General features: G+C 55.1%; 1 protein-coding gene across 8 annotated transcripts in view; it reads left to right on the forward strand.

The window, feature by feature from the left end:
• The first annotated feature begins 13,970 nt into the window (after positions 1 to 13,970).
• Positions 13,971 to 19,213, forward strand: part of CNTFR (ciliary neurotrophic factor receptor) — a 63,649-nt gene continuing 58,406 nt past the window's right edge. For all 8 annotated transcript variants that reach the window (XM_060410884.1, XM_027964277.3, XM_015093062.4 and 5 more), the window contains exon 1: positions 13,971 to 14,160. The gene's annotated coding sequence lies outside the window, so the exon portion shown is untranslated. The remainder of the gene's footprint in view (positions 14,161 to 19,213) is intronic.

Raw genomic sequence — 19,213 nt, forward strand, 5'->3', positions numbered from 1 at the left:
TTGAATCATTGGAAAAGACCCTGATGCTGGGAGAGATTGGGGGCAGGAGGAGAAGGGGACGATAGAGGATGAGATGGCTGGATGGCATCACTGACTCGATGGACGTAGTTTGAGTGAACTCCGGGAGTTGGTGATGGACAGGGAGGCCTGTCGTGCTGTGATTCATGGCGTCGCAAAGAGTCGGACACGACTGAGCAACTGAACTGAACTGAACCACTCCCGGGTAATGTCTGGCTGCACTTTTGAGTTTGTCCACAAGATGGCATCATTTGCGAAGGAATAGCGCATTCCTTCCCTTTGCAGGATCTGTGCAGTTAGGACACAGAGAGGGTAGTCAAGGCTTGAAATTTGGCCTTCCATAGGCTTAGTGACCTCTCAAGGCTTCCCAGGCAGCACTAGTGGTAAAGAATCCGCTTGCCAATGCAGAAGACATAAGAAACTTGGGTTTGATCCCTGGGTCAGGAAGATCTCCTGGAGGAGAGCATGGCAACCCACTCCAGTATTCTTGCCTGGAGAATCCCCACGGACATCCCCAGAAGAGTCTGGCAGGCTACAGTCCATAGGGTCTCAAAGAGTCAGACACGACTGAAGTGACCTAGCACAGGCTTAGTGACTTTTCAGTTATTCAACAAATAGCTAATTATCACCCATAATGTGACCAATATAGTCACTGGGCTTGGGAGCTCCAGCCCCATGAGGGCTATAAGTCACATATATCAGTGATTTCATTATTAGTGTGATGAGTATAGAAATTAAGCAAGTTCATTAGACTTAAGGAGTTCAGAGTCCCTCATCCAGTCTTTAGGAACAGGCAAAGCTTCAAAGAGAAGGAGGTAGTGCCTATGTAGGATCTCGAATAAGAGCTATGACTATCCTGAGAGTCCAGTGGTTAAGACTCCATGCTTCCAGTGCACGGGATGCAGGTTCGATCCCTGGTTGGGGAACTGAGATCCTATATGGCATGTGGCATGGCCCCCCAAAAAAGCTGGAAGAAAAGTGGAAAGGACATTCTGTGTAAAGGGCAGGAATAAGCTAAGGCATAGAAGTGAGAAGAGCACAGAAATGATCACTGGACTGTGAAATTCAAAGCAGGGAGTATGAGGAACAAGGCTCAGAGATGGGTGGGAGCCAGACTGGAAAGGCCTGAGTGCCTGGCTGAGAAGCTTGCACGCTTTCTTGAGAGTGATGGAGAGTTTCTGAAGGTGAAGAGGAGGGAGTGGTGAGGGATATTAGATTGCTGTTTCAGAGAGAGCTCTGGCTGCCCCTGGGTGGAAAGTGGACTGAGGGCACCGGGCAGGATAAGCAATGAGGAGGCTACTGCAGGGATCCAGGGGAGATGGTGAAGCCAAAATGATGGCTGGAGAAGGCCCTGGAGAAGCCCTGCCCAGATTGTAAGAGCTTTCAAGGCTTGGCACTTTGAAAGGGTTCTTGTCCCTAGGCAGCCTCTCCCCCACCATCTGAGCCACCTCAGTCCTTCTGTTCTGGAGACTCCTTCGGGCTCTGTTCTAGCTCCTCGGAGTATTCTTGCCAGAACCCCAGGTCTCTGTCAGTTTCCACGTGGAGGCCACAATGTCCTCGGTCCCTCTTTGTTGGTGTATCTGCAGCCTTCAGCTCTGCTTAGACTTTAGCCTCTGGAAGGTGATCCCTTCATGCACTCTCTTCTCTGACTCCAGATGGGAGTGTGACTGAGGGGTCTCCTCCAGCAGGGAACCAAGGTGAGCACTGCTCCCTCGCTATCATGCCCGCTCCACCAGAGTTCATGTGCACACACGCAAGTGAGTGTGTGCGTAAGTGCCTGCATGCATGTACTGTCGGCAGGACTGATGCTGAGAAAAGGACGTCAGTGTCCCTGGAAAGCAGAGGGGCCTCACCTGAGGAAAGGTTGGGAGGTAGGGAAGTACGGGGGAATGTTTGGGTGAGAGGGGACAAGTCAGGGCCTGTGAGATTGGGCCTGGAGCCATGCCTGTGAACTGCAAGCCAGGAGGCATCACAGCCACGTTTTGAGCAGGGACTGGGAGAGTCACCTTCATTCACAGTCTCATGAATATGCACGGAAACCTGTTGAATTATGCAGATAGAAAAGATGTAGATGTATATGCAAATTCAGCGCTGCCCTCCCTGTTTCTATGGAAACCAGAGAATAGCAAGGGGATGAGGGGGTCCAAACCCTGGAGAGACCAGGCTGGAGAGACTGGAGACCAGGAGAGTCTCCTCTGTAACCTACTCTCCGCATGCCTGCTGTTGACCTCACTCTCTGCCTCATTCTGTCTTTGTCCCCATTTGCCTTGCCCTCTCTGCATCGCTCTGCCTCTCTCTGGATCTTTCTGTCTCTCTCCCCATCATCTTCATTTCTACTTCTCCCTCCTGTTTTTCTTTTCCATCTCCTAGTCTCTGAGTGTCTGTCTATGTCTATATATTGTTGACGCTGTGTCACAGTTCCTCTGAGACTCAAAGACAGTTCTCTCTGACTCTGTGTCTTGCCTGATCTTGGTCTCTGTGTCTTTAATTCCCTAGCATCTCCCTATCTCTGTGTCTCTGACTCACATCTTATTTCTCCACATCTCTATTTTTGTGTCTGACTCTGATTGTATCTATTTCTTGGTCTCTCTCCCAAGGTTCTCTCTCTCTTCTCTTGTGCTCTGCCTCTCGGAACCCCTTATCCCAGTGCTTGTCTCCATCTGATGGGAAAGACAGGAAACTGCACATCTGTCCTTGCCTGATGGGATGCTCCAGCCCTGGCCCAGCTGCCAACACGTTCAAGGATTCCTCGGCTCTCTCCCCACATAAATGCCTGTTTTTGGTCTGGCCCCTGTCACAGTGTTGGCACAGGATCCCCGTGACAGACCCAGGCTGGCTGCCAGAACATCAGGGCTCCCAGCCTCTGCCTGCTGTGTGACCCTGCCTGGTGTGTCTCCCTCTCTGGATCTGTAGCTCCAGCTGCCATTCCATGAAGCTGGCGGGCACCTTGAGACAATGATGCACTGAGAATAGGGAATTGACCTCAACCCTGGCCCTCTTCCCAAGGGTTGACGTGAGGGGCCTGGCGGGGACCCAGATATGGGGGCATCTGGGACTAGTTGAGACCAATCCTGGCCCCCAGAGAAGATTCCTTGCTGAGCCACAGAATCAAACAGCAGCCTTTCCACAGCTTACCCATGGTTCTGCCTGCTGCAGCCTCAGCCATCCAGTTCCCTGTTTGGGGTCCTTTGTATCCCCCTCCTCCATCTGGTTTATGCTTCTAGAGCACCTATTTTACGCATGCCTTCTGCCTTCACAGGTCCACAGTGATCAAACGTGACATCTAGACTTTTTGTCTCCCCCAACCCTCCCAAGAAGGAACTCTTTGGTCCAAGTGAAGAACCTAGACTCTTCAACCCCCACAGTTTCCTATCCTTGGTAGCCTCAGTTTGGGGGTGCAGCAGTCACGGATCAAGGTTGAGACAGAGACATGCCTCTATACAGGATTTGGGATGGGGTATGGGAAGCTAAGAACAAGACTTGGGGGTGAGGGTCGACAAGAGTATTCTGAGGGCAGTTAGACCACCCCATGGAGAAGGAAATGGCAACCCACTCCAGTGTTCTTGCCTGGAGAATCCCAGGGACGGGGGAGCCTGGTGGGCTGCCATCTATGGGGTTGCATAGAGTCGGACACGACTGAAGCGACTTAGCAGCAGCAGCAGACCACCCCATGGAGAAGGAAGTGGCAACCCACTCCAGTATTCTCGCCTGAGAAATCTCATGGACAGAGGAGCCTGGCAGGCTACAGTCCATGGGGTTGCAAAGAGTCAAGACACAACTTAGAGACTAAACACGCACACACCACCTCCACATTGAAGGGAAGGGCTTCCCCTTTCAGTCCTGGGCTCTGGGCAGGTTGCCTTACCTCCACACAGGCTCTAAATATGGGGGATCTGGCTTGAGCCCAGGTGTGGGGGTGGCCAGCAGTCAGAGCAAGTCCCCTCTCCTCCAAGAGGCTGCCAGACTGAGCCCCCAGTCCTGCCCCTCCAGAAAGGATACAGACATAATCGCTCTTCCCACCAACTGTGATTCACCCATGTTCAGGCCCAGGCGTGATCCTGCTGCTGGGAATTCCGTGTTTGAATTACAAACCTCCCCGGACACCCCACCTCCGTCGGCCTGGGCTGGTTGTATCAACATGGGTTGGAACAGAGTCAACCAGGGCTGTCTGGACAGAGCTGGATATGGGGAGAGGACAAGCAAGAGAAAGGTGGACAAAGACTGAGAGAAATAGAGTGATATAGATGGCCAGATGGAGAGAAAGACCAGCAGACAGAGGAGGAGACATGGATTGGGAGAAAGCCCAAGCCAGACGGGGCTCTAGTACCCACCAGGTTGGTGCTGATCACTAGACTAGATTATCTCATTTCACTGAAGCTTCACAACAGTCCTAGGTGTTAGGCGTGATTCTGATCCCATTTCACTCCCTGGGTAAGCGAGACACCAACACAGCAAGTCATTGCCTGAGGCCACAAGGCCAGTAAGTGATGGAGTAGGTATTGGATGGGGCTTTCCTGATGGCTCAGCAGTAAAGAATCTGCCAGCCAATGCAGGAGACATAGGTTCGATCCCTGGGTTGAAAGATACCCATGGGGAAGGAAATGGCTACCCACTCCAGTATTCTTGCCTGGAGAATCCCATGGACAGAGGACCCCATGGCATCAGTCCATGGGGTCGCAAAAGAGTTGGACACAACTCAGTGACTAAAACAAAAACAACAAGGTGTTTGATCCCTTTGGTCTCCCTGAAGAGCCGAGGAGCGAGACAGGCTTAGAGACTGAGGGGGAGACAGATTCCCACGGCAGCACTCCCAGGGAATTTGGGAATCCTGAAATCACCAGACAGCTGTGTAGGAGGAGGGCCCTTCCCATCAGACCAGCAAACATGTGGCTTCCTGACCTTGTTGTCAGAGACATGAGGGCAGGGAGAGAGGGGGAAGGGGAACTCCACAGAACCGAGTGGACCTCCCTCCTTCCTGCCACCCTGAGGTGCAGCCTGTCCTCGCCCTGCTTCAGATTCGGCCCAGCCGACACCTGGCTTTGGTGGGACCCAGGTTGGAAGACTCATTCTTTCTTTTCCACACCCTTGTGGATCACCTGCTAGCTGAGAGTCACTTCCGCCCCGCGTCTCTTCCTCTCTTTCCTTTCTCTATCAAGAAACCCTTCCCATGGTCTTCCTTCAGCACCCTAGAATAGCTTCTGCAATAAGGGACCCAGATTTGAATTGGGGGATGCTTTGATATGGGGGTCAGCCTAGTATACACTGAGGTTGTCTGAGCACAGAAAGGAGGTCCCTGCAGGCTGGCTTTGGGGGCCTCTGGTTAGAGGCCCCTGGTTTGGGGAGGAGGGTCATCAGCCCAGCTGGTGGGGGCCTAGAGAGCCAAGCTGTCAGCAGCAGAGGGGATCTGGCAAGAAGAAAACCAGGAGCCAGCCTGGGGGAGCCGGGGAGTCGGCGTTATGGTTTCTAATGTCTTAGCCCTGGTTTTAATTACCCCCAGGGTCCCCAGGGGTCCCAGACTGCTTCGGGCTCCCGAGCTCAAGGCGGGCTCAGGACCCTCCTGGGAAGTCCAGGGGCACAGGGATGGCAGTCTGGAGGTGGGGGAGCTGTTTCATCCTCTTCTTCTCCTGGCCCTGGCTGAGAGAGGTGCTGCCAGACCAAGCAGGGCTCTGGAGACAGTGGGGAGCGGGGGGAAGGGGGCCCACCCTCTGCTCACAGGCCTCTGTATCAGCTAGCTCCAGAGCATCAGCTTGGCCCCGCTGACCTCCCCCAACTCCTGGCTGCTAAAGCCAGGGCTCTTTCTTGGCCTCGCCAGGCTCCTTTTTGGTCCTGTGACAACCCTGCCTCCTGGCTCTCCTTCTCCCTCTGGGGCTACCACCACTTCCCTGCTCTCTCTGTCTTTTAATCATGCTTCCCAGGGTTTCAGCCTCAATTTTCTCCTCCTCTCCCCCTCATCATTGCCTTTCCCTGCTCCCTGGTCTACCCTGCCTGCTTCCAGCACCTTCATAGTGCTCAGGTCAGTCTGAGATGATGAATGTCGGTGCAGCCGACACGTGCTGGCGTAGAGAGTGTGGGCAGCTGTGGACAGGGACTGCACGCGCCAGCAACCCGCCCTCTCTCAAGTTCTCGGCCCTCCCCATCCACACCCCTGCTGGCCACCATCCCACAGACCCTTCCACGGGCCACATCAAGCCCTGATCCCCTCTCCAGCCCTATGGAAAACAAAATCGTCTCCCAGCCACATACCAAAAACCCGGGAGTCCTCTGTGCTTCCGTACACAAATGTTCCCTCTGGGCTTGGCACACAGTAGGTACTAATAAATGTCTGTTGAGGTGCGTTTAATTCAGTTTTCTCTCTTGAACTCCCCTGCTGCCTCTGTCTGTTTCCCTGAGAACTGGTGTCTCTGGCATTCAGTCTCCACATCTCTAATCCTGTTCTATCTTCTGAATCACTGCAGTTGAGTTTCTAGGGGAAAGTGGGGCCTCTTTTCTCCCCTCTCCCTTTGCCCCAGGGAATCACAGGCTGTCCAGGAATGGAGCTTCGGGAGATGAAGGGAGGGAGCTGGTCTTGGGGCCACATGGCCTTTAGTCTGGTTTGGAAATCCCAGCCCTCTTTCTTGTCTTGCAGGCAGCTCTACAGCAGCAGAGATCGAGGGCAGACTCTGGGCTGGTGCTCCAGGGGGACAATCCTTAAAGACGTGTGCCTCCCCTGTGAAGAAAGGGAGGGGAGGGGGATCAGGGCACATGGGGGTGGGTGTTTCTGAGCAGGGAATTAGTTTCATGCATATTTTTTGCAACACAAGAGGAAAATCTGCAGCTGTGACTGCGCAAGCCTGTTGCTTTTGCTCCCACCTTCCAGCACACAGAGCGGCTAACCCCTAGTTGCCCTGTCCTCTTCTGTCCCTCTCACCCCACCAGCTCTGGATCCTCTCCTCCATCCCTGACCATCTGCTTCTCTTTCCAGATAGCCCGGAGCCTGGGATCACCTGGGCCTTGGGACCTCGGGAGAGGAGACCCTGGACACTGAGTGTCTGGGGATCCTGCTCTCTGTGTATAGGGCAACAGGTAGTGGGGAGGGTTCCCTCCGGTGGTAATGGGAGCAGATGAAGCAGATGAATCTGAGTGCCCATGCTCCCTGCCTCCTCCAAAGCCTCGTATTCTCTCTTCTGCCCCATGGCCCTGCCCCTAATCAGGATGGAGGTCTCTCTCCCACTGGTCACTGCTAACACCTCCCCGGCTGCCCTACCTTCATTCTTAGCCTTTCTCACCATCCTCTTCCTGGCAGGCTCAACTTTCCCACTAGAAGGCAAATCTGGGTCGGTTCCTCACCTGCTTTTATGCCTTTTCAGGCCTCTGTGGCCTTGGCACCAGAGGTGCTTCAGGATGTGGTCTCCGAACCACTCAGGAAACCTCATTCTGCCTTCGAGGTCTCTGCTCAACCCCCTACTGAATACCAAAATCTGTTTCCCATCCCTGGGGACTGTGACCCATCCAGCAGGCTCTCTCCCGTGTCCTGGGACTCTACTTCCCCAGTTCCTGCTTGCATCAGTCGGTCACTCACTCATTTGACATTTATTTAGCTCTGCTTCCCATGGTAGGAGCATCTGTTCTATGGCAGACCGGGCTCCAGGTGCCAGGAGATGGTGGCCACAGGACTACCCTCATGGAGCTCACAGGTGTCATCCAAGTAGCTAGGTAGTAGAACATCACACTCACTACTCTAAGGGAAAAGAGTGTAGCACTCTGGGCAAGGGCAGAGGGGCTTATCCAGACTTCTTTTAGGTGACATGTAGGCTGTCGTTCCTTCCCCGAGGGGCCTATGGAGTCAGACTCAGCACTCTTACATGGACAGACTTAACACTTACCTATTTTATTTAGTATTCATCTTCCCTGACTAGAATGTGACTCTCATGAAGGCAGGAGATTTTTAAACATCTTTTTCATTTTTATTTTTTAAAGGCAAAAAGTAAACAATAAAATGCACACATCTTAAGATCACAACTTAAATTCTGACATATGTATGTATGCTCTTAGAAACCTCCCTTGCCTCCCTAGCCCCCCTCCACTCCCAGCAAAGGTAACTGCAATTCTGGCTTCTCTCACTGTAAATCACCTTTGCCTTGAGCTTTATAGAAATGAAACCATTCAATACATACTCTTTTCTGTTTGGTTCTTGTTTCCCCCGCCCCTTGCTCAATGTTTTGGTTGTGAGCTTTATCCATGTTTGTTGTGTGTAGCTATAGTTGGTCCTTTTCCATTGTTGGAACTCTATCACAATCTATTCATTCACTTAGTGGTTTCCAGTTTGAGGCTATAATGAATAAACTGCTAAGAACAATCTTGGTAAATACGCACAGTAATTTCCTTTGGCTCTACATCTAGGAGTGGAATTGCTGGGTCATGGGATATACATATGTTTAGCTTAGAAGATCCTGCCAAACACTGTTCCAAAGTGGTTGAACCAACTTATATACCCACCAGCAGCGTGCGGAGTTTTAGTTGCTCCACAGCCTTGAGAGGGAAGAGATTTTCATCTGGTTGGTTCACTACTGTCTTGTCACTTAAGTCAATGCCTGGCATATACTAAGTGTTCAATACATATTTATTGACTGCCTTATGGATGGAGGACCCGTCAGCACTACTGGGGTCCTGTTCCGGCTCTGGTACTACCTTGCTGTGTGACTCTGGGCAGGTGACTCTCCCTCTCTGAGCTGATTCCCTGTCTGTGCCATCAAGAGAGGGATCCTGGGGGCTTTGCCTTCAGTACCAGCTGCATGTTGTGGAAGCTGGACACCTGCTCATGTGTTTACTCCACTCCTATTGATTGACATCCTACTATCTCCTGGGGTGTAGGAGGTGTGATCCGTAACATGCTGCTGTTGACCTCTTTTAGGTCAGCCAAGACCAGGTCACTGCCCATCCTGTCCTGGAGACTGCTCCTCCTCCCTGTGTCCAGCCCTGACCCCAGGGGGAGGGGGTCTGGACTGAGCCTGCGGATGGAAAATGTGATTAATAATCAAAAAAACATCCAAGAGGAAGAGACCAGGAAAACAACTCAGGGAAGGCTTCTCGCCCAGGGGAGGGGGGCCATGTCCTGGGCCTCGGGACAGCGTCGGCCGCTCTCTGGCCGCCCTTTCTGGGAAGCTGCCATAGGAGTGGGTGATTTTAGCCAACAGTGAAAAAAAAAGTCACCCTAATTATTGACAAAAAAGATGCCCCCTTCAATGTAAATGACGCTTCCCCAGGGGGCTTCCTTCTACTCTGTTACTCCCCTCTTAATGGTCCCCCTGCTTGGTCAGGCTGGGGGGTCCTGGAGACACTGGGCTGGGGGCAGAGGAGGAATTTCAACATGAAATGTTTTGTTCATTAAGAGAGAACATAGGGGGAAATTCCCTTTCTGCCTGGGCCTGGGCAGCCCAGGCAGATACTCAAAAGCTATTGTGAAAAATTGAGTCTGAGCTGCAGAATGGGTGGTGGTGATGGCGGGGTGGGGGCGGGGGGACACAGACAGTCTCTCCTCTCCTCTTAGACTCCTAACTGTCAGCAGTTTCCTAAGCCTTAATCCTTCCTCCTTTCGGGGATTTCATTCCCCAGTCCCAAGGTCTCAGGTTGCCCTCAAACTTCCTTCTTAGCAAAACAGGAGGAACTGGGGTTAGACTGGAGTTAGAACTTCCAACTAAGGAGGAAGGAAGGATACCAAAGGCGATGGGGGAGCCTTGGATCTATTTGAATAACTTAGAATTCTGATAGAATATGTTGGGAACCGTAGGCAGCGAATGTGAGGGGGCCCGGGGCAAGAGCAAAAGCATCTCTTTCTCACAGCGGCTTTAGAGAACCCCAGTGAGGACGAAGAGGAGATGGCTCCAGAAAACTGGGGGCAATTCCCGGCTGAATACTTAAGTACCCCATTATGGCTTCAGCCCTAACCCCTTCTCTACCTTTAGGGAATCTGCTCTTTTCCGGTGCCAGAGAGTAAAGGGGTCAGAGTACACTCAGGTGGCGATCCAGATTCCAGAAGGGGGTGGTCTGCAGGGGGTGTTGTAAATGGGCCCTAGGTGGTGTCCCAGGGTGTTGAGTGAGTCATCTCTGGGGGGCTGAGCTGGACCCTGAGCGTGCTGGGGGGGCTGGTGCTCCAGGCCCCCCTCCCTGGCTCGGCCTGGGGCTATGTCGGATCGGGTTTCTCGGCGCCTGGAGCCTCCGCGAGGCCGAGCTGTTCCCGGGCCCCGGCCAAGCCGCCCCGGGCGCTGGCACTGTGTGAGGAAGCAGGAGGGGGGTGAGGGGGAGCAAGGGAGGGCTGCGAGGGCGTTTACGTAACTGCCTCTGGGAGCCCGCCCCGACCTGCCAAACCCCACTGTGGGACTTTGTGTGATTGAGAGCGTGTGTGACTGCGTGTGCGCCACGTGGTGTGACTGAGTACTTGGTTGTGTGGGTGACCGTGTCTATGTGTGGTGCGGTGTGTAAGTGTGTGATTCCAGGAGTTCGGTCCTTGAGACCTCTAACTCCCAGCCCCAGGCAGGGGTCCCGGACTCCCAGTGTGCCATAGTGAGGTTCAATATACACATTTCACTCTTTGAGACTAGGTATGTAACATGATGGGCTTTCCAGGTGGCGCTAGTGGTAAAGAACCTACCAGCCAATGCCGGAGACATCAGAGACCTGGGTTCGATCCCTGGGTCAGGAAGATCCGCTGCAGAAGGGCATGGCAACCCACTCCAGTATTCTTGTCTGGAGAATCCAATGGACAGAGGAGCCTAGTGGGCTACAGTCCTCGAGGTTGCAAAGAGTTGGACACGAAAAGAGTCACGACAGAGTGACTTAGCATGCACGGACATGTGATTTTAAATAAGGTGTGCCCAGCATTTGGAGGTAAGGCAGTCTGGGTGTGTATTTGTGATTTTGGGTAGCCAGGTATGTGCCCCAAGGTGGACCTTTCTGATGGTATAACAGGTTAGAAATAAGCACCATTTCCTGAAGGAGCACTGGAAAATGTAGATGGGGTGGGGGCTCTCTTTCCTTGAGGACAAAGGAATCGGAAAGGGTCCTTGCCACCCAAAGGCTTGGCATGGCACAGCTATCTCCAGGGAAAGGGGGGTGGATGGGAGGTGGTCCAAGTGTAGGTCAGGATGGAGGAGGGTGGAGCCAAAAGTTTTTCATGGTAGCCATAAAACTCTGAGGAGTTTTACAGAGTCAGGGAGAACCCCCACCTCCAATTTCCCAAGGCCTTCCAGAATGCTCAAATCTGTAATCCCCGTCTCTTGCAGAGCACTAGGGCTCTGAACTGGGGACGTTATTCCCTGCTGACCCATAGGAGAGGCAGATGGTGAAGATGGCGTGGGGTTGGGGGAGGGGGTCAGCAAAGTGGGATGTGGCTTAAGGATAAGTGGGCATGAAAGAGAAGGGGAATGATGTAGAGCTGGGGCTACCAGGGATAGGGACGCCTATTAAAGCCGGAGAGGAGACAGGTCCAGCTCCTGCAAGGGATTCGAAGAGCCACCGACGAGGCTCGGCTTTGCCGCCAGGGAGATATGGTAAAGGAGGGTTCAACACGGAGGCTTAGAAAGCTCAGAAGCTCGTTTGCAGACAGGGCACTGGAGCCAGCAGGAGCAGAAAAGCACGAGTAATCTGTTGCCCCAGCCGAGACGCAAGGCGAATCTCTTCTGGACCAGGTGGCAGGGGCAGGTGGGAGACAGGGGCCGCACCCTCGTTGCTCGTTTAGGAGGACGCTGCTGCCTCTTTGCCGGAGCTGCGGCTTGAGCGGGAACGCGCCTCCCGCACTGCTCGCCAGGTGTCGCTGCGGCCCTGGGGAAGCGGGCGCGGCCGCTGGGTACTGCGTCGCGAGAAGCTGCAGATAGACCGACGGTGGAATCCGTTTCGACGTGCGCCTCTGGTCCTCGCTAATCCTCGGAAACAGCGATTTACCTGGCTGCCGGACCCCGGTTACCCCGCCCGGTTAACAGCACCCGCGGGCTTGGGCACGACCTATGGCACCCCAGGGCCCCCAGGTGGGGAGGGCACGTTGGTCAGGGGCGGATCTCCCCTCCGATCTCAACCTGGCAGAAAGCTGCTGAGTCCAGGACACGGGAAGGTCTGGAGGTCAAGTCAGCCCACCAAGAACCCCTCAGATCTCGACGCCAGACTGCGCCTCGAGGGGAGGGGCGCCCCCCGCCTCAGCATCCAACCTCTCCCAGGCCTAGTTTCGGCACAGAAGGAGAGGCAATTCCTGACACCCCCCCCCCACCGCCGCCTCCCTCACCCCCAGATTCTGTCGCACCATTTCCACTCCTTCCCGGTGCCCACCACCCTGTCTCCGCCCGCGACGTGGGTACTTGAAGGCTCCTTATCCAGAGAGGCCAGATAGAAGACACCTACTGTGGGTGGGCGTGAGCTGATTTCGGCTGGAAGTCACTATTTCTCCGTGTGTCCCTAAGCCCCAGCTGGCCCTCTCTGAGCCCCAGCCCCGGCTGACCCCTGCTGGTTGCACTGATGGGATCCTGCGGCCACGGAAGTAAAAGTGAAAAGCCCGAGCAGTAGCAGGAAGGTTTTTTCCTCTGCAATGGGAGTCCCTGAGGCATTTGTTGGGAAAAGGGCCCGGGCGCTCTGGGCAGCCTACTAGGAAAGGGTGTGAGGAAGTAGCGAGATACTTCCTTCCCCCTCTTCCCCGCCCGCAAACCTCGCACAGCTCCCCGGAGGGGCCAGGCAGCTGGGATTATGGGTCAAAGGTCAGATGAAAAATCCAAGGGGTGGGGATGGGGGTGGGCCACTCGTTCTCCGCCCCCTGGCATTCACCCTTTCTGTGGCGCTCTCCTGTGGCCTCAGAAGTAGTCCGGTTGTCTAACCTGAATGCCTCCCTGTAATAGCCAGACCCCTAGGCCCCGGGGCGCGGGAAGTGAGCACACCAGCCCGCCAGAGGCCCAGGCTGCGAAAGGGAAGCTCGAGGGGTGAACCTCCAGCGCCCAACTCTGGCACTCGCGCTCTGGCACTGCCGACCCGGGCAAAAAGGGCGCACTCCCTACATCCCGCATCCCAGTGGCGGTCAATCCCAGGCTGTGTGTCCGGGGATGAGTTAGGTGATGGTGAAGGAGAGGGGAAAGGGGTAGTTGTGGTGTATCACCGGAAATTTGATGGGAGGGGAGGGCCTGGGTTTTCAGCCTGGTCCACTTCGGGTCGTGCGAGCAAACAGTCCCCCTTCCTTCGATGTGAGGGGTGTACGTGTCTAAGACTGGGAGAGGGGGCGTCGTTGCTGGGGGCGGTAGGAGATCTGGGAGGGGCGGAGGCGGCTGGCCTCTCCGGCCCAAAGTAGGGCCTGGGGGCTCCTGCTCCAGCTCTTCTCACGGAGATGCTGGCGGGAGGACCCTGAGAGTTGGCCCCGGGTGTGCCAGGGTGTCCGTGCGAGGCACTAAGGGCTCGAACTTGCGGGAGTGTGCGTCGCGGAGACCTGGCCAAGGCTGAGCGAACGAGGGAGTGTGAATGAGCGACCCTGGGGGATTGGATGCGCTCCCAGCGGCCCTGGGGAATCCGGCCGAGTGGGTGTGGGTGTGGGTGTGCGCGCGTTTCTGAGACCCGCGGTCCCGGCTGCGCGTGAAGCACGGGGACTACAGCCGTCTGGAGGGCGTTCCCGAGAGACGGTGAAGGCGAGGGGGCCACGCGTGCCAGTGCGGGCGAGTGTGCCCGCGGGGGGAGGGCGGGAGCCAGCCTGAGTGAGGGGGAGTGGGGTCTCACAGGCCTGCGCAGGATGACTGTGCCCGCGCGTGCCAGGAGCGGGAGCGTGCCACGGCGGGGGCGCGCGGGGGCCGTGGTCGGGAGGGGGTCGCGGCGCGCGGCCGCAGAGGCGCGGGGAGACAAGGAGGGAGGGGGAGGGGAGCGAGGGCGCGCGCGGCCGGGCGGGCGCCCGCGGTCACATGGGCGAAGGAAGGAGGGAGGGAGCGCGCGAGGGAGGGAGGAGGATGGGGGGGGTTAAAGCCGCCGAGCGCCGAGGAGCCGGTGCAGAGCGGGCGGCGGCGGCAGCGGAGGCGGCGGCTCCAGCCGGCGCAGCGCGGGGCTCGGCGGCGGGATCCGGCGGCGGTGCTAGCTCCGCGCTCCCTGCCTCTCTCCCTGCCGGAGGCGGTCGAAGAGCTAGGTGCGGAGCCCCGGCGGCCCGAGAGCGCGGTGAGTACCTCGCGCGGAGTGCGCGCGGCCGGACCCTCAAACCCTCAGGTTGACCGACAGATCCGCGGCCCTCGTGCGCGCGGGAAGAGGGAGGGGATGTGCATGGGCCCGAGACTGGGGTGGGGGGGACAAGAAAGTTCACGGGAAACTTTGCCCGTAAACTCGGGGGCGGGGGCGCAGAAGAAGCAGCCCCCCACGTCCGGGCGCGCCGGGGGTTGGGCGTGGTGGTGGTGGGGCGGACAGTCGGCCGGCGGGAGGTGGCAGGGATCGATTGCCCTAGCACCGGGTTCTCCCTGACCTCTCAACGTCGCGCGCAGGGTCTGGGAAAATTCCGGAGCTGGGGGGTCGTAGTGACCCCCGCGCGCCCAGAGGCGGCTTCCTTCTCCAGCAGAAATCTGGACTTGAAAGCGCCCAGGGGTGTGAACGGAAGGTTGCGCGTCCGCCAGTATATGGGTGTCCATGAGAATCCGCTTGTGTGTGTGTGTGTGTGTGTCGGCGCGAGCCTGCCTGTGGTTTCCTCGTGAGTCCGCCTGGATGTATCTCCGTTTAGTGGGTCTCCTCCAGAATCTCTTTGTAAGTGCTCCCGTGTTGTGTGTCCGTGTGAGTCCGCCTGCGGTGTATCCCCGCCTCTTTGTGAGTCTGCCGGTGTGTGTCTTCCCCTAGTGCGGCTCTGCTGGAGCCAGCCTGGGTGTCCCTGTGCTGCTCGGAGTAGTGTAGCACCCGGTGCGTGGGGGCTGGGCTGCGGGGAGGTCACCAGACGGACAGCTCTCCTCCTCGGCTCCGAGCCTCTCCTCTCCCAAGCCTCTCTTCCAGCGCTAGATCTCGCGCTCGCCCGCTCCCTTGGCCCCCTCCCCCCGTCAGTAGCTTCAGGCAGGCAGGACTATTTCACGCCTTGTTGAAAATTCAGGATTTTCTTTCTCTTTCCGTCTAGTCTCTCTCTTTTGAGAAGTGTCTGTGTGGCTGGCAGTGTTGTGTCTGCAACACTGGGTGTGTGTGTGCATGCCGCTGGAGAAGTGTGTCTGTAACGCTATTTGCTTTGCCTGTAGTACTTAATGTAATTGTGTCTGTGTCACTGGGGGTATTCCTGTGGCTGTAATCACGGAGGTGGTGGGTGTATGAAATGCTGGGTGTGTTTGTGCATCTGTAATTGCTGTTTGTTGGGGGGTCTGAAACACTGAGTGCATTTTTGTGTGTCTAACTCTGGGTATGATTGTGTACCAATGCATGTATGGGGATGATGGAGCTTGAACAATTAGATGTTTCTATGGCTGTATGGCTAGCCAGAGCTTGGTAGGTGGAGGGGACTGTGTCTCCATAGATTCTGCATACCTGTTCCACTGCCAAAATCCACACAGATCCTCTGGGCTGGTTCTTAGGGCTCCTGGTCGGGATTGGTGCCATGCAGCTCAGGTTCACTCACACTCCATCACGGTTGATACTCCGACTGGGACCCTGAGCCTTATGTGAAAAGTAGGAGTTTAAAGTTCACGTGCAAGACTTCTAGAGGCTCTGGAATTTATACTCAGCTTCGTACTGGGACAGTTAAACTCATATGGACTCACACTCAGAATTACCACAGGACGGTGGACTTCCACTCAGATTCACACTTATATTCTGGTCATATCCAGTGATATATTTCAGTCCTGGAGTTTACACTCAGACTCACATTGGGACTCTAGGCTCACACTCTAGATTCACATTTCTGTCCTGAGGCTCATAGGCTAATACTGAGACCTAGACCCCAAGCTCAGAACTCCCAGAGGTCCTAAGGCTCACACTGGGACTCACACTGGCACCATGGAGCTTTCTCAGATTCACACATTCTAGGGCTCACACCCAGACTCACTTGGGGAACCAGGGGTTCATTTGAGCTCAAGGACTCACATAGGACATTGGGTTTCATACATGCATGCTCACATCTTGGAGTTCACACTCAGATTCACACTAGGACACGCAAGATACTCACTTCCATCCTGGGATCACTTAGGGACCCATACTTATAAAGGGACCCCAGTGCTCATGCTCAGACTCACATGGGGAACCTTAGCTAACACTCAGAAAGCCCCGAAGACCAGGGGCTCACATGAACACTAGGACTCTTGCCTGTACTGACTTGTTTGGGAATCCTGGGGCTCACAGTTAGACTCCCATTTCAGCCCTGGGGCTTATAGTCATATGCACAATGAGACCAGCATTCACACTCAAACCTAAACTTCCATCTTGGTGTTCACACTCAGACTGACATCCCTGGTAGTTACATTAAACTTGCTTCCATCCTGGGGCTTAGATTCAGACCCCACGGCTCACATTCAGACTGGTACTTGCAACCTGAGGCTTTCATATTCACATGGAAACCCTGGGATTCACACTTAAAATCACACTAAGTTAGCTTTCCATTCTGGGACACTCAAACCCACATTAGGATTATGTTCACACTCCCAGGGGAACTTAGAACTCACAGTTCAACTCACCCATGCTTTCACTGGTTTATGGTATGTCTCGGGGCAGCTGGGGACCGGAACAGAGACTATTACAAGATCTGTGTTCTCCAGAGGTGGGGAGTGGAAGAGATATGTGTTTGGTCATGTCCATTACTTGGGTCGTGGGCTGGTGGAGAGTGGTGGGAAACACCCAGTTAAACCTTTCTGCCTGTTCTTCCAGAGGAGACTAGGCTCTCAATCACTCTCAGGACGGCTGAGTGGCTTTTTGGTTCAGGGGTGACATGTACCCTTAGGGTTCCCTATGAACCATGTACATGCACAGTTTTGTTCAGTAGTTTTGGGTACCTCTCCTGTGATAGAGAGGGTCAGGTATGGGGAAATAAGACTAATGTTTCCCAAGACATCGCCCCCATCCCAGTCATCCTTCAGATGGGAGCAGCGTGACGGCTGACTTGAGGGGGATAGACATCTGGCTTCTTTGACCTCTCCAAGATGGCGAATCTCTGATTCTGCGGGAGATGGTAGCCCCAGATCTGTGGTGAGAAGGTGGCTGGAGGAGAAGACTAGTGGAACACACCCTCTTCTCTCTCCTTTTCCCTGGCTGGAACGGGGTTGGGCCACGTTTTGTTATATCTCCCAGTGTCTCCTGGAATGCCTGAGTCCTCATCCTGTCTCCAGCATCTGCCTGGGGTTCTCCAGTCTGCCTCCCAAAAGAGCAGTAGTTCTTCGGGGGTGGGATGGGGTGGCAGTTGGGTCAGGTTGCAATCAGTCTTAGGACTCCACCTGCCTTGAAGACACTGCTCGGGGCTTTACACCCTTCTTTTTGTGGAGGCCAGTGCACCAGCACCCCACGAAGTAGGGATCTGGCTCTCAGGCTCAGATGGCTAGGCTGTAACTGCTCCTTGTCCCAGAGCAGGACACGTGCTCTCCAGCCCCCCTATGGGGGTGAAGGGCTTGAAGGCAAGGAGCCCTGCTCTGCCCCCCCATGGTGAGTTGAAGTGTAAATGAATCGGAAACAGATGGAGCGTATTTTCTTTGAAATGCAGATGGGTTGTGGGTGGGGGGGACCATGTGTGCCCGGTTGGGAGGGGGGTCCCAGAGAACTAGGAGGCTGAGAAGAGAGCTGACCCCTCCTCCAGACCCACCAAGGGATTGGGGGTGTGTCGGGGGAATACCTCAGCTGTGTAAACTCCAGTGGCCCTGGGTGACCACACCCATCCCAGACCCTAGCTTCCTGTGGGGGGGGGGCTGGGGAGGCCGTGGTCCCAGTGGGCTGAGGGCACTGAGGTCATCGCCCCTCTTTACCTCTGCAGAGGGCAAAGAGGGCCCCCAAAACATAGAGCCATGCTGGGTTGGGGGTCACCAGAGCCAAGGAGGTGAGAGGAAGAGCTGGGCAGATGTGGGGAAGAGTTGGACCCTACAGCTGTGAGGAACCAGCTCCTCGAAGCTGGGGCTGGAACACAAGTCCGAAGGGGCCAAAGTTATTAATAGACTAGAGTGGTGACTCCTGGGGTTCAGGAATGGACTGAAGCATCCTTAGTCCTGAGGGAGGTCAGAATGCCCCACTGTACACTGCCTCTACTTCCTCTTTGCAGTGCTCAGCAAGGCTGCAGAGTGACTAACTGTGAAATCTGGGACTTAGGGGTGGGGGTCCACAAGCCTCAGCTCCCACCGACCCTGCCTCTGGTATAGACAAGGTAGGCAGTGGGAGGCCAGTGTTGAGTAAACAATCTTTCTCTGCAACTAGACTGAGTGGTGTTGGTGGGCAGGGCCATGTCCCTAATTCCCTGGTGGCAGGGATTAGGTGCTCAAGAAATGTTGAGGAATGAACACTGAGTGGGACAGACTGCAGGGAGAGGGGACTCTCCAGGGCTTGTGACTTGAGACTCAACAGCCTCTGTGGCCTAACCCTGTTTTTTGATTTGAGCCACCCCTAAGTGATTTGCAAGCAAGATTAAAGGAAGGACTTCCCTGTATTCAGGGAAGGAGTGCAAAGGATGGGCAGCTTCTTCCTTGAAAAGGTCTGTGGCAGAGATCAGAGCTCACTTCTGTCCTCTCCCCAGCTTCAGGATTTTTCAGAAGATGGGAAAATGCTTTTTCCCCCATGTGGTCGTGAGCATGTCCCTTGCTTTCTCTAAATCTCGTTTTCTTAGACTCTAGCTAAAGCAGTGGACCCCAGGTCTGAGCCTTTGAGGATGGGCTTCCCTGGTGGCTCAGCTGGTAAAAATCCGCCTGCAATGCAGGAGACCTGGGTTCGATCCCTGAGTTGGGACAATCCCCTGGAGAAGGGAACGGCTACCCACTCAAGTACTCTGGCCTGGAAAATTCCATGGACTGTGTAGTCCTTGGGGTCGCAAAGAGTCGAATACGACTGAGCGACTTTCACTTCACTTCTGAGGTTTAGCTGCTGTGGGCACCATGGACTGTCTGTATTGGTTATTAATGTCTGTCTGAGAACACAGAGTTCAGATCCTAAAAATACCCTGTGCAGCCAGAGCCTCGGAGGTGCTGGGGTAGCAGTGGCTGCATCTTGATGGGATAGGCACAGAGGCAGAGACAGAGAGAGTGCAGGGAAACTGAGGCAGGCAGCATGGGCCAGGAGTTAAACAGGA

The sequence above is a fragment of the Ovis aries genome, chromosome 2 (assembly GCF_016772045.2).
Source record: "Ovis aries strain OAR_USU_Benz2616 breed Rambouillet chromosome 2, ARS-UI_Ramb_v3.0, whole genome shotgun sequence".
Taxonomy (NCBI): domain Eukaryota; kingdom Metazoa; phylum Chordata; class Mammalia; order Artiodactyla; family Bovidae; genus Ovis; species Ovis aries.